Raw genomic sequence first — 12794 nt, 5'->3', positions numbered from 1 at the left:
CTAAAATGTAATGAGAACAAGCTTAAAAATAATCCCACATTATAAAATCAACATTTGCCATTCTCTCTATTTTCTTTCTGGATTTTCAGCCTCCAGACACATAGATTTTCAAGAAGCCACAAGTTCTTATGTAACCACATCACTCTCAGAGCTGGGCTTAGAGAAAGCTTATCAAAGAGCGGTTGACAAAATTGTGTTTTCATTTCTTTTCTCCTGTACTTCTCCCTACTGTATAGGTTTCTGTTAAAATAGATAACAATATCTTTCAACTCTTTCTGCCCAACTTTTGGTTTACCTGCTATTGATTTTCAGTTAAATGCCTGAGTACTAAAGCATGCTAGCAAACAAATACATGTATGAACATTTTTCTGCTTCCGTGGTCAGTCTTCCAGCAAACCTTCACTTCAATTCATACACACGCACTGTGGTGGCTCCAGAGCATCCCCAAAAGAAGGCAGACTCACACGGAAAGGCTGCGGACCTGGACTGGAATTTGGCTTCATTCATATAGCTACATTGTGGGCTGTGGGAATTGCTGGCTAGTTTACACCTGCAGCTAGAAACTCAAAGTAAAGCTTGTTCAAAAAGCAATATTTTGCTTGGGGTAAGACTTGGAGACATAAAATTGTCCTTCACATTTACTGACTCATTTTACCCTCTCCACCTTAATAAATAAGATAAATAGATTTTTATAGAAAGCATCTTCCTCATTGTTGAGAACAAAAAAGAAAAAAACAACAGCAAATAAATTCCAAAATAAGAAAGTAAGGGTTAAACTAATCATGGTTGCTCATTATTTTAAAAGCACACCTCATGACTGGGATTACGGTCACTTTACATCCTTTATTGCTGCTGGGCAAAACCTTCTGCCTTGGTTACATCCACTGAACTCAACAGCATGATCTGAAATTAGCGGAACTGTCTGGGAAGGAGAATACTGTGCAAATACCACAGAATATCAAGCCTTGCCAGCTATGTGGCAACACATATTGAAAAAATATTATATTGAAAAAAAATGTTTGCAACCAAACTTTTAAAATTTGGAAAATGCAGATTTACAGCAGCCAGAGTAACCCTAAAAGATATAAAAAGACTATAAATCAAGCATAGGTCCAAGCCAGACTCTTCTGCCACCATACCACTTGCATGCAAGCATGTTGGCAGGCACAGGCTTAGATAAAGCTCTGGAGCTGTACTGGGGATGAAGATGAAGTTCTTGCATCATGCCTTAGTATAAACCCAATCTTTCCTCCAACCGGTCTGGATGTACTAGGCACAAGCAGCGCTGGTTTCATGCCAGCTCACTTCAACATCACTTATCTCCGGCTGAGCTCTTCTACATACAAAGCTTTAATTTGTTCCATTGGAAAGGGCAACATTCAAGATATGAATCAATACTTGGTCCCTGAGAGATATTTATCTAATCTGCTAAAGAATTCCAAAAATGTATGGTTTCTGCACACAAACTATCTCAGCCCTTCACTGTCTTTGCCTTTGGAAAGTTTTGCTAAAAGCCTAATCTGAATCTTTCTTGCTGCAATTTTAAGGCCAGCACTTCTTGCCTTATCCAGTAAGGGCATGGAGAACAAATAGCTCCCTACTACCCTGCTGCAGTTTTCACATATATTAAATCCATTATCATGTCTTATGAGAGCTCTGAATCTGAGCAGCAAGATTTTTTTTTTTAATATCCAGCAATGTGGATGAACTTAGCATGCTCAGTCTGCTCCACGTACTGGGCATATGTTAGTAGCACAGACAAAGCAATTCTTAGTCTCATGTCTAACCTATGCACTAAAAGAGAAAATTATATTTTAGGGAAGAAATAGTTTGTTCCTAAGGATATTAAAATCCAAAGGCTACATCATAAAGCATTTGCAGAGGTGACAAGAACTGAGTTGCACACACAGGGGAATGCACTGCTATTTCCTAACTTGGGGGGGGGGGGGGGGCGGGAAGATTGTATTAATTGCAAAGTCATCTGTTCTAGGGGGGATTTTGGTACAAATTTCCAAGGCTGCTTCTGCTAAAAGAAAATAGTAAACTATTAACAATAACACTTGCTTCCTCCCCTCCTCCAGCAGTAGTCTGTACCATGAACTTTTCACATTGCAGCCTGCACGTCAGGACAGGAAGGCAGTGACCTGCAGCGGATGGACTCAGATCCATGTTCTCAGACCCTCCAAGTATAGCAGATGCTATTCTTGCTACTTTTTCTCTCTAGATATTATTTTAACATACTTAAAATATCTCCTGAGGAAAACATTCAGCAGAAATGACAGTTTTTAACAGTTCAAAGCACAGCTGATCCTAACAGAATTTCATGAAGAAAACGTGGAGTTTTTTGTTAAAAAGCTTTCCTTACAGAGTTTGAAGGGCCAGTTACAATGAAGAATGTGTTATTTCACATCATAAAAAGACCATACAAAGAATCTTGTACAGTGAAAGGTAATAGGCATCCAACATATATATATTTTTATATATACCTACACATATATATGTACATATATATGTATAGATCAATATTGACTATTTCATACCTTGTGTATGTAGTATTTCTACTTAGATCATCAGAGATAGCACATTACTGTACATATATATCTCTAGATACAGCACAGAGAGAATGGGGGAAGGGGAGATGAGAAAGAAACATGAACACATACATACTGCAAGGGAGGAATGGAGCAATGAGGTTGCTTTAATACAAGCTCTGAGAAGATGAAGACTTAGGAGGCAGTACCTCTGTCCCATCGTTACAGCCAAGGAGAAAGGAACAGATGGGAGAAAAATATCGAGCATGCAGAGAAAGAGGAGTGAAAACAGCAGGCAGTCAACACAAAGAAACAGTGATGCATTCATTACAAATATTAACTGTAGAAGTTTGGGAATTTGCTATATTTTACATTTGTTCCTTTCTATCTGCCTCACTCCATGCCCTCGCTCACTGCTGCCCAAGTACTACTGTAACTAAGAACAGAGATTCACAAGTTAACAGGCTTGAACGGGACAGATCTAAACAATGTCTCAGTATTCAACATTATATAGATCATTCTGGCAGTGGGACAAATGCATCACGTTGCTTTTGCCTAGGGCAGCTTATAGCAGACTTTATAACAGAGCCATGTCTTGACTCTAGTCTGCTAAGGAGATTTTCTTTCTCCCATTATACTCACTAGCAGTATAAACCCAGTCATCACTTATGAAACATGAAGGAAGCAGACAGAGGTTTTCCCAAAAACGCAAACGTGGAAAACCCATCACGGAATTACAAAAATCCTTTGAGTACCAGAAAGTTCTTAAAAATTAATTTATTTGCAGGACATTGCTGCATTTTTATACCTGGAAGAAGCAAAGAACACTATGAAACTAACTACTTTAAAAGACTGCCCCAAACTCACTTTGCTCATGCCTGAGGACTAGGATTTCATGCTTTGACAAGAGAACTCCCAGATTTTCACTCACTCCAGCAAAACAGGTCTATGAGCTGGTGCCAGTGCATTGCTGTTCATTTGCCAAAACGCATCACCGACAGCAAACCTCAAAGTGCTTCAAAGTCTCACGTACTGGAGCACAAATAGCTTTACCATCCAGATGCAGGTGAATTCTCAACCTGGTGCACTAGATCTGCTTTTACAGCCAGAGATGTGTCACCAGACGAGAGCCACAGCTGACCACAAATACATTCCTGATTCCCTGAACAGCATCAGCTGCCAAGTGTTATACTAATTCATCACTAGCAAATAGCGAGGTCTGGACTGAAGCTCAGTATAGCAGTCTGACCACTTCCAGAGAACTAAACGATATTCACTCATTCCCTACGCAGAATCATCATTACTACAGATTAAAAGATGCTATTTTTAAAACCCAGCCTCACGTACCATGACGCACAATGAAAAAAGCAATGCACATTTATTTTATTTTTTTAAATATTGTAATGTATATGGCCTTAAAGACAGCATTATAGTAGAATATTCCATGTAGTTTGAGCCTTTTTAAAAGGCAATGAAAGCCACGAGGCAGGCCTAGATGAAAAGCTCCCATCTCTGAAAGCTGCCATAATTAGAGGCATCAGCATTTGGCTGGAGTACTCCTGTATTTCATAACACAGCCAGGCAGAATGCTGTTGCTCTGTCAGGCTTTATTTATTACACCATGGTGACCTCAGAAGGAATAGCATATTAGTAAATACGCCATCATTGAGAAGGTACACTTTTCCTATTACTATCCTTTCAAACTATTGAAAGCAAAAGTTGTATCTCTCTGAAAAAGCAAGAAAGGAGATCTATCAGGCATCTTTTTACAGGCAAACAAAAAAAAAAGCCTGACCACTGACTCATAACACAAGGAACATGGCTTACATGGAGTGCACCCATTTCTTTGGGCTATAAAACCGATTAAAAAGAACCGATACTAAGGTCTTAAATAGTGCAAAAAAAAAAAACCAACCCACCCACGTACAGAAAATAGTACTCCATCTGTTGAATTTAAGATGCTGATTTATTATTAGAATCATATGTTAATTGGAGTCAGCCCCATGCATTTTATATTCATAGAATCATAGAATGGTCTGGGTTGGAAGCGACCTTAAAGATCACCTCATTCCAACCCTCCTGCCATGGGCAGGGACACCTTCCACTAGACCAGCTTGCTCAAAGCCCCATCCAACCTGGCCTTGAACACTTCCAGGGATGGGGCATCCACAGCTTCTCTGGGCAACATGTTCCAGTGCCTCACCACCCTCACAGTGAAGAACTTCCTGACATCTCATCTAAATCTACCCTCTTTCAGTTTAGAACGATTACCCCTTGTCCTATCACTACACTCCCTGATAAAGAGTCCCTCCCCATCTTTCCTGTAGGCCCCCTTTAGGTACTGGAAGGCTGCTAGAAGGTCTCCCCAGAGCCTCCTCTTCTCCAGGCTGAACAACCCCAACTCTCTCAGCCTGTCCTCATAGGGGAGGTGCTCCAGCCCTCTGATCATCTTTGTGGCCCTCCTGTGGACTCGCTCCAACAGGTCCATGTCCTTATGTTGGGGGCCCCAGAGCTGAACGCAGCAGTACTCCAGGTGGGGTCTCATGAGAGCGGAATAGAGGGGGAGAATCACCTCCCTCGACCTGCTGGTCACACTTGTTTTGATGCAGCCCAGGATGCGATTTATCTTTATTTCCTTGAGCTTCACCTGCCTGGAAATCCTCTCTTTCTCTCTTTCTTTCATGCACACGTATTTCCTCTTCACTCAAAAAACTTTGAAGTCAAACTCGTTTTCTGAATATTAAAACTTCTGAAATCTCACGGCTGACTGCCGTGAGGGCTGTGAGGCTCTCGGCTCACACTACAGCTTTTCCCATTGTCAGGGAACACATAACCATGCATTCCTGCACACAGCAGCCTATTTTCAATCATTTCTGAAGTTTCTGCCCTTCCATCAGCACTGGGTGATAACACAGGCAGGCACACACACTTTCAGAAGATCACTGCATAGGTCTAGCTTACTTTTGGAACCAAATCATTAAAAAGGGCCAAACCTGCAGAATGAAACTACACTAGGGGCACAACAGCAATGTTCAAAACACTGCCCTGTCTTGTGCAGTTCTTTCCAAGAACTTTTCTCTGTCCAAAAGGAAAGTATTTGTGTTAAGCTTGTACATACAAAAATTAGACTTTTATGTCCCTGAGGTTACGTGGAGGAAGAATAGTCTACAGCACAGCTGTCAAACCCGACTGAAGCTGTGGGCCAGCCCCTAGGCTCCTCTGCAGGCTAGCGGTGCTACCCTGCCAAGCCAGGTGGGAAAGCAGCAGCTCATGGAACCAAATCAACCCCACGCAGGCAGACTCTGACAAAGACTGTTAGTGGAGGGATCTACCTTGATTATGTTCTTCAGCACAGGAGGTGGGAGAGATAAAAACGTTAAATAAATAAATAAAGGATGAGGTACTTTTTACCCAACACTTATATAGGATTAGATTCAGATGATTCTTGCACCTCAGTGTTATGTTAACATAGGCAAAAAAGCCTCAACCTGCTAAGATGCAGCTGTACATAATATTATAAACTCAGCATCTTCCTTATGGCAAAAATACGGTGAGAATACATCTTAACACAGCCTCTGAAAAAGGTCCAAAAAGTAAAAGAGAAATGGTTAAGAGTCCGTACATATTGGAAATAATGGAGGTACAAAGGAGCACTGCACAGATGTAGGATTAATCAGATCTGTGCAGGCAGTCCGGTCTCGGACCCCTATTTCACTAGAATCTAGAGTCAGGGCCAGAGCAAACTGCAGCTGGGTCTACTTCAGTGCTAATGCTCACATTAACTTGCAGAGTGGTGGTCTTCACCGCTGCAAGAGGAGCACAGAGGCCACTCTGACCCCTTGATTCCACTCTGGTCCAGGGAGTAGTTCAGGCCAGTTCTCTGAACTGGAGAAAATAATCTGATCGAGACCCATTTTTTACCCATTTAGTAACGTTTCCTACATCACTTTCAGGGTCAAATAGAATAAGTAAATTATTCCAACATATACTCACAAATATTAAAAAGTGCATTTTCTCTGGGTAAGAACTGTGTTTATACTCAGGAGAAGTGAATTTTACTTTCTGTTGCACTACTAACCAGTGAGATGATCCTGGCAGGCTGTACTCCTTACGAGCTCAGATTACCTATCTGTAAAATACGTATACTAGTGCCTTTGTCCTTTATGCATTGAAAGCCACTAAAGGAAAACATTTTGTAAACTAAGTATAGAGTAATATACTATATTACTTTCATGGCAGTTAAATTCGATCTTTCAGAAAGAGAAACAAACTAAGAACGAGGTCTGATTGGATGAATTCTAATTTACTGCTTTGATAAATTTTGTAGTCATCTAAGACCTGATTCAGTACTGTGTCAGTGCCATAGGCACTGCATTCACAATTAATAAGACATTTCCAGATACAAAAATGTAGCATAAATAGACTAAACAGATAAACACGTGCAAGAGAAGAACCACCCTCATTAGACAGTTGGAAAAACAAGGCACAGACTAAAAGCCTTGGCTAATGTTGCGCAGGAACCCACGATAAGGTGGGAAGTCACTCCACAACCCCAGAACTCCAGCTCAGTGTCCCAGCCAAATGCTACTCTTTGCCAAACAGCAAGCTTCAGTTTCTGCATGTGACACAGAGCATGTGCAGAGGCTGCAGGGACAGCTCCATCACAGCTCCATCACAGCCTTGGGTCCCCGTCCTGCTTTCACAGTTTGCCACCTCCACCAACTGCATTACTTTAATCACTTCTGAAGCAACACTGCAGACCAGATGAGTGTAATGATACCTTCTTCTGGGTAGTAGGAAGAACCTTTTAAACCTGTTTTACCACTAAAGCCACATTTGTAGGCACCAGAGATAAAATTTGAAAGTTGGAGTCCATGAAATAGCTCTGTAAAGATAATGTGGTTCATTAGGAAATGAAGCTCTGCACGACAACATCATTCAGCCAAAAAAACAGAAGCTGTGAATTAACATTAACATTTTTCTATTTTCCAAGATATTTATTATAATTAGTAAAAATAGGAAAGCCATGATTGCAAGTTAAGCACCGTGCAGCCCCCATGAAGAAAGTATTGTGTGACTGAATCAAGGCAACACAAAACAGCAGTTGGAAATTAAGTGCCTTGTGAAAGTTACACTGTTTAAACTAATCAGTTCATTGTGTTAACGGATTCATGATAACACCATCCACTTAGTGCCTTGGTAAGTGAGCTCTTCTCTAATCCTCCTCCTTTTTCACCAGCTAGCACTTTCTCCAGTTCTATGGCATCAAACTGGGATGTCACAAATAAACAACTGAGATCTAATTACAGAGGCAGAGCATGCCAGGAAAGAAGATGAGCAACATGGGAAAAGACTCTCAGCATTATCACAGAGGCACGTAAGGGGGAGCTGGGTTGGCAGGGAGTGGGGCTAGTGGATCACAAGGCTGCATGAAAAGCACAGCGCACGCAGTTTTGCTAGATCTTCAGCCTTGAGACTTAAGAAGCCTTCACAAAAAGTGTTTGAAAATCACTACGCCATCACATACACCGATGCTTTGCCATTAGTCTTCAGAGTGATGAAGAGTACTGCAGTACAATAAGTATCGTGAATAAATACAACAGAGTGAGGTCAGACAGCCCCTTTAGCTCAGTCCACTTATCTGTTCAAAGACAGATTCTTAGAATTTCTCAACAGCCACAAAACAAACAGGATTTTCAAAGGCACCCAGATTCCTCTTAGTGACCACAGCAGAGGCTGGGTTTGCCAAAGGCAGGAGGAAGAGCTGCTGGGTGCTCCCCTCCTTTCGAAAATTCATCCTCAGGATTTAAGAGCCTAGATGAAAACTGAGAATTAACGTCTTTCTTTTTCTTTTTAAATCCAGTTAACACAATGTTTGGGTGGTGGCTGATCCTGCAAAGATCTGACATCTACAGTGTCATAGAGGCACTTTTTGCTTTATAGAACCAAGAGCTTTTTACTTTCTCTTAAACAACATTTGCTATATATACATGCATATACATAGTAGATATATATAAACGCATACATTTTCACCCTATTGTTGCCTGTTGAGCTAAAATTAGGTTTGTGGCACAGGCTGTCCTTTGTCCTATTCTGATCAGGTGCCACTGATATTTTGCAATTTACAAGTAAGAACATAGTGGATAATTACCACAGCTGCAGAATTCCTTCAGTGTCAGCTTCCCCATCTGTACAGTTAAGTGACAGGACAAAGATAGCTCATCTCTCTGTGAGAAAACTGCTTGAGAGAGCATAAATGAAATCTCAGGCTATGGTAAAATAGTAGTAACTTCATTTTGCAGACAAGGGAAATAAAATTATGAAAGACGAAAAGTGGAAAAGCCATTGGTTTAATGGAGGGAGCACAAAACTGGAAGTTAAGAGACCCCCATAATAGTTTTCATTTATTCACTTTGCACTAGCATAAGTGATTAAGTAATGTGAAAGACATAGAAGGATGAACCCCAATGTAAAAATCGGCCTTTAAATTGTCCTTAGGATTTTGGGATTACCCTGAGACCTCTCTTTGAGACCCCAGATATCTGCCCTTCTGCCATGATGAAGTAGATACTGTTACTATATACTTATACAATTTTTCTTTGCTTTTAAAATACCAGAGCATAGGCTTTGCAGTGCTTTTTGAATTCCCAGGGCTTGCCCATACCAGAAGCTCATACAAAGTAACTAACCCACAGAAAATTCACAGCCTTCCCACAGCCTTCACGTAGGCTGAACTTTACGACTGCTCACACTTCAAAGGTAGAACTCACAAGCTATGAACTCCTGTGAAGGGAGTTTTTAGGTGAAATCCTCTAACCTGCAGGAAATCAGGATAGATGATGCAGTACCTCACACTTGCACACATGTAGCTGGTTTGGTGAACTTCACCAGACAAGACATAAATTAATTCCAGTTAATAGCAACACTACTCCCTATTTAACAGTTTGTGCATGAACGTATATGTTGGAGGGGCAAGAGGTTTAGATTAGCATTTTATTTATAATTAAACTTAGTTTTATGGTGGAAGAAACTCTTGGATACCAACTTCAAAAAGCTGGGATGAAAACATGTAATTGTTGTGTAAACTATTATTATTATTGTTAATTCCAAAGAAACCACTAGAATCACTTACAGCCCTCTACTAAGGACTTATTTCCTTGTTATTTCTCAGTATAAGTATTCATGACTGCTAATTTCCATAAGTAATGGCTACAGAATGAGCTCTGTAAAGGTTATCAACTGAACACTTTTGCACCCCTCAGCTCAAGACAGACATGGAGAAAGTGGAGAGGGTTCAAGGAGGGCTGCTAGAGAACACGTTCTGTAAGGAGAGGCTGAGGGAGCTGGGTTTGTTTAGTCTGGTAAAGAGGCGGCCAAGGAGGAAGCTAATAGCTGCCTGCAGCTATTTGAAGGGCAGTTACAAAGATAGCAGAACAAAACTTTTCTCAGTCTTGCCAGGAGATATGAAAGGGGGCAACAGCCACATATGGCAGCTTGTAGAGTTCAAATTGGATATTACAAAAAACCCTTTTTACAGGAAGGTGATGCAGCACTGGAACAGCTGCTCAGAGAGGCATCTCTGTCCCTGGAGGTTTTTAAAACTTGGCTCAACAAAGCCACTGCTGACCTGGTGTTGGCAATAACCCTGCTTCAAAGGGAAGGTCAGACTAGATGATCTCCAACAAACGCTTCCAATGAATGCTTCCACGATTCTAAAATGGTGCAGGTATTATACACTGAGAAAGACCAGAACCGCTGGTAGGAATCTTTCCCAAATGCCAAAGACCTACACACTTTTTCATGCCTTGTCTTTGTGAATGTCGTGTCAAATCCTTGCGTGTATCGGTGAGAGGGAGCCCATCATGTCTGACAGTATGACAGCAGTACCAGACTCACTGTAACAAGCCTGCAGTTATTCAGGGCCTCACAGGTTTCCCTATGGAGTTCAGACACCTTTGCAATTAGAACTTTTATTTAAGTGTCTTGGGATCACAAGGAAACATTTGTCACAGTACACTTTTTTTTAATCTGAAAGCTACACTTTTAAAATCTGAAAATATAAAGAGCACAACAGTCCTAAGCAGTCCTTTAGCCTTAAACATCAGCCATCAGTCACGTTAAAAAGTGATTCAATATAGGGAAAGCAATTAGTTTAATGCATCAAGGATGCACAAGTTGAGTTTACAACACTAATACAATCTGCACCAAAAAAAAAAAATCTGCCTCAGTCCAGTGTCTTGTCAGCGAGGGAAATTCAATTCCTAATTAATTAATTTTCCTGTATTTGGTTGTAGAGAAAAAACAGTCTTGTGCTTAAAAGCATGACAATACAAATAGCAGACCTGGACTTGAAGCTCAATTCTTTTGCGTTCAGCTGTGCTACAAGCTTCCCATATAACATTTTGCAAGTCACTTAGACCAAACTTTGTGAAACAATCCACTAAAGCAAATGCATCAGTTTCTGAGTATCCAACTCAATACCAAGGTTTACAATGGAGCTATTGCTGAAGTTTGTTGGAATAGGGGGTGCTTGGACTCTGAATAATCACGCTGGCTGCCCATCATACACATACCTGATCATGCTACTTAGCAAGCTGTTTTGGACCAAAGCAGAATCCATTTGATATTTCATTTCTGTTTACTAGCCTACCAATAAAGCTACTCCTATGGTAAGAAATAAAGTACAGCCTGTAACATCGCTCCCTCCTAACAGCTGTTTAGAAACTATGGCATTATCCCATTCTGAAAAGCAGGAAGATAAATGTGGCACCTGGAACTGCAATGAAGTGTGACTTTTACTTTCAGCACACTCTGAATAATGAATTTTGTGGAGTTGCGTCGGCTACAGTCAGAACTGCTGCATTTGTGTGGTCACTGATGAGATGAACCGATTTGTTACAGATGGCTAGGCTGTCTTATTGAGATAAATGCCTTTGCTAAGCATGGTCAGACTGCCTCAATTTATTCTTCCTGGGGTTGCTGTTACCCAGCTAAGAGTACAGATTGCTTTACCAGTGCATTTCTATACTTTATACATTATTTTTATAATCTATTCTTTGTATTTTCAACCTGAACTTGAAATTCTTTGGGACTGTAAGCACTGTTTGATTCTGTTACTAAAACCTTTACTCATGAGGTCTTCTGGATTTTGTACTATAATTTCCCTTTTTTAATTTATAAAACAATAAAATTTACTAAACGTAGGCTATAATACAAAACTTCTGAAACTCCTAAAATGCATAATGGAAGCCAGAGAAGGAAGAGAAGCAGATAATCTCAAGGGCTCTTGAGCAATATGAAGTATTACTCGGTGAAACATGAAGTTCTCCTGGGCAGTAGGAGCAATGAGAGGACAGAGAACAGGAAATATTGTCAAATCCCTATATGTGACACTAGCAGAATTGCAGAATATTGAAAGAATACAGTATTCGCTATATAAATGTTACAAGGATTAAGATTATACTTCTAGTCTAAATGCTAAGGGAAACACAGCTTCTTGCAGAAAACAACAATGGTGACAAAAAAGGCTCCTCTCTGTCAAGCCTTCCAAAATGTCACCCTCCTCTCACAGTTAGAGGAAATCCTTTAACTGGTCTGTCTTAGTTCAAAAACCTGAGGAAATTTATAATTTAAAACTGTACTGTGGCAGCTCTGACAGGGGAACCTCACCCTACCCCAAAACTAGCAGACATGTTCCACAACTCAAAGAAAAAGGTCCTTGGGACAATGTTAAACTATTTTATACCTCTCAGAAATCACCCAGAAATGTGTACATGCTGTTTATTCTAAAGTTATGCTTTCATTGAAAAAAATACATGTTTAATTTTTGAAGGACTGTTGGTCATTTGTTTACTTCTCAAAGGAAAAGACTGTTCATGCTGAACTCCCCATGGAGGTGATTTCAGGGTTTTACAGGGCCCTGCAGACCTGAGGGCTAACGTGGAAGGAAAGAATCAGTGTTCTGTCTTGGCAAAGGTGAGAGACGGAAATCAAAGAGATAAAAGTGTAGGAAAACAGGCGTACTGCACCTGTGGGAGGGTCTGGAAAGAGGGTCAGGAGGAACTGCCACATACCACTGCCTGTTCTACTCCCTCAGTCTGACTCCCCTCTTTATGCACGTACTTCAGCAAGCTCACGAGCTTGGGCTCAGATCTGCACCAGCCACAGCCACAGGAGCGGTGTTGGCTCACTGAGAGTTCACATCTGTTTTGAACAGACCGCACAGTGATGGGGAAGGGCTGCCACATCTCCCAGCAGCACAAG

At 40.8% G+C, this 12794-nt stretch overlaps 1 protein-coding gene across 1 annotated transcript in view; it reads right to left on the bottom strand.

Annotated features, from left to right (window-relative positions):
- Window positions 1–12794, bottom strand: part of HSPA12A (heat shock protein family A (Hsp70) member 12A) — a 58048-nt gene that overhangs the window by 10080 nt on the left and 35174 nt on the right. The gene's annotated exons all lie outside the window — the stretch shown is intronic.

Source organism: Gymnogyps californianus, chromosome 6, assembly GCF_018139145.2.
Source record: "Gymnogyps californianus isolate 813 chromosome 6, ASM1813914v2, whole genome shotgun sequence".
In the NCBI taxonomy this organism is placed as follows: domain Eukaryota; kingdom Metazoa; phylum Chordata; class Aves; order Accipitriformes; family Cathartidae; genus Gymnogyps; species Gymnogyps californianus.
The sequence above is the reverse complement of the archived record's forward strand: the minus strand, read 5'-3'. Positions and strand labels throughout refer to the sequence as shown.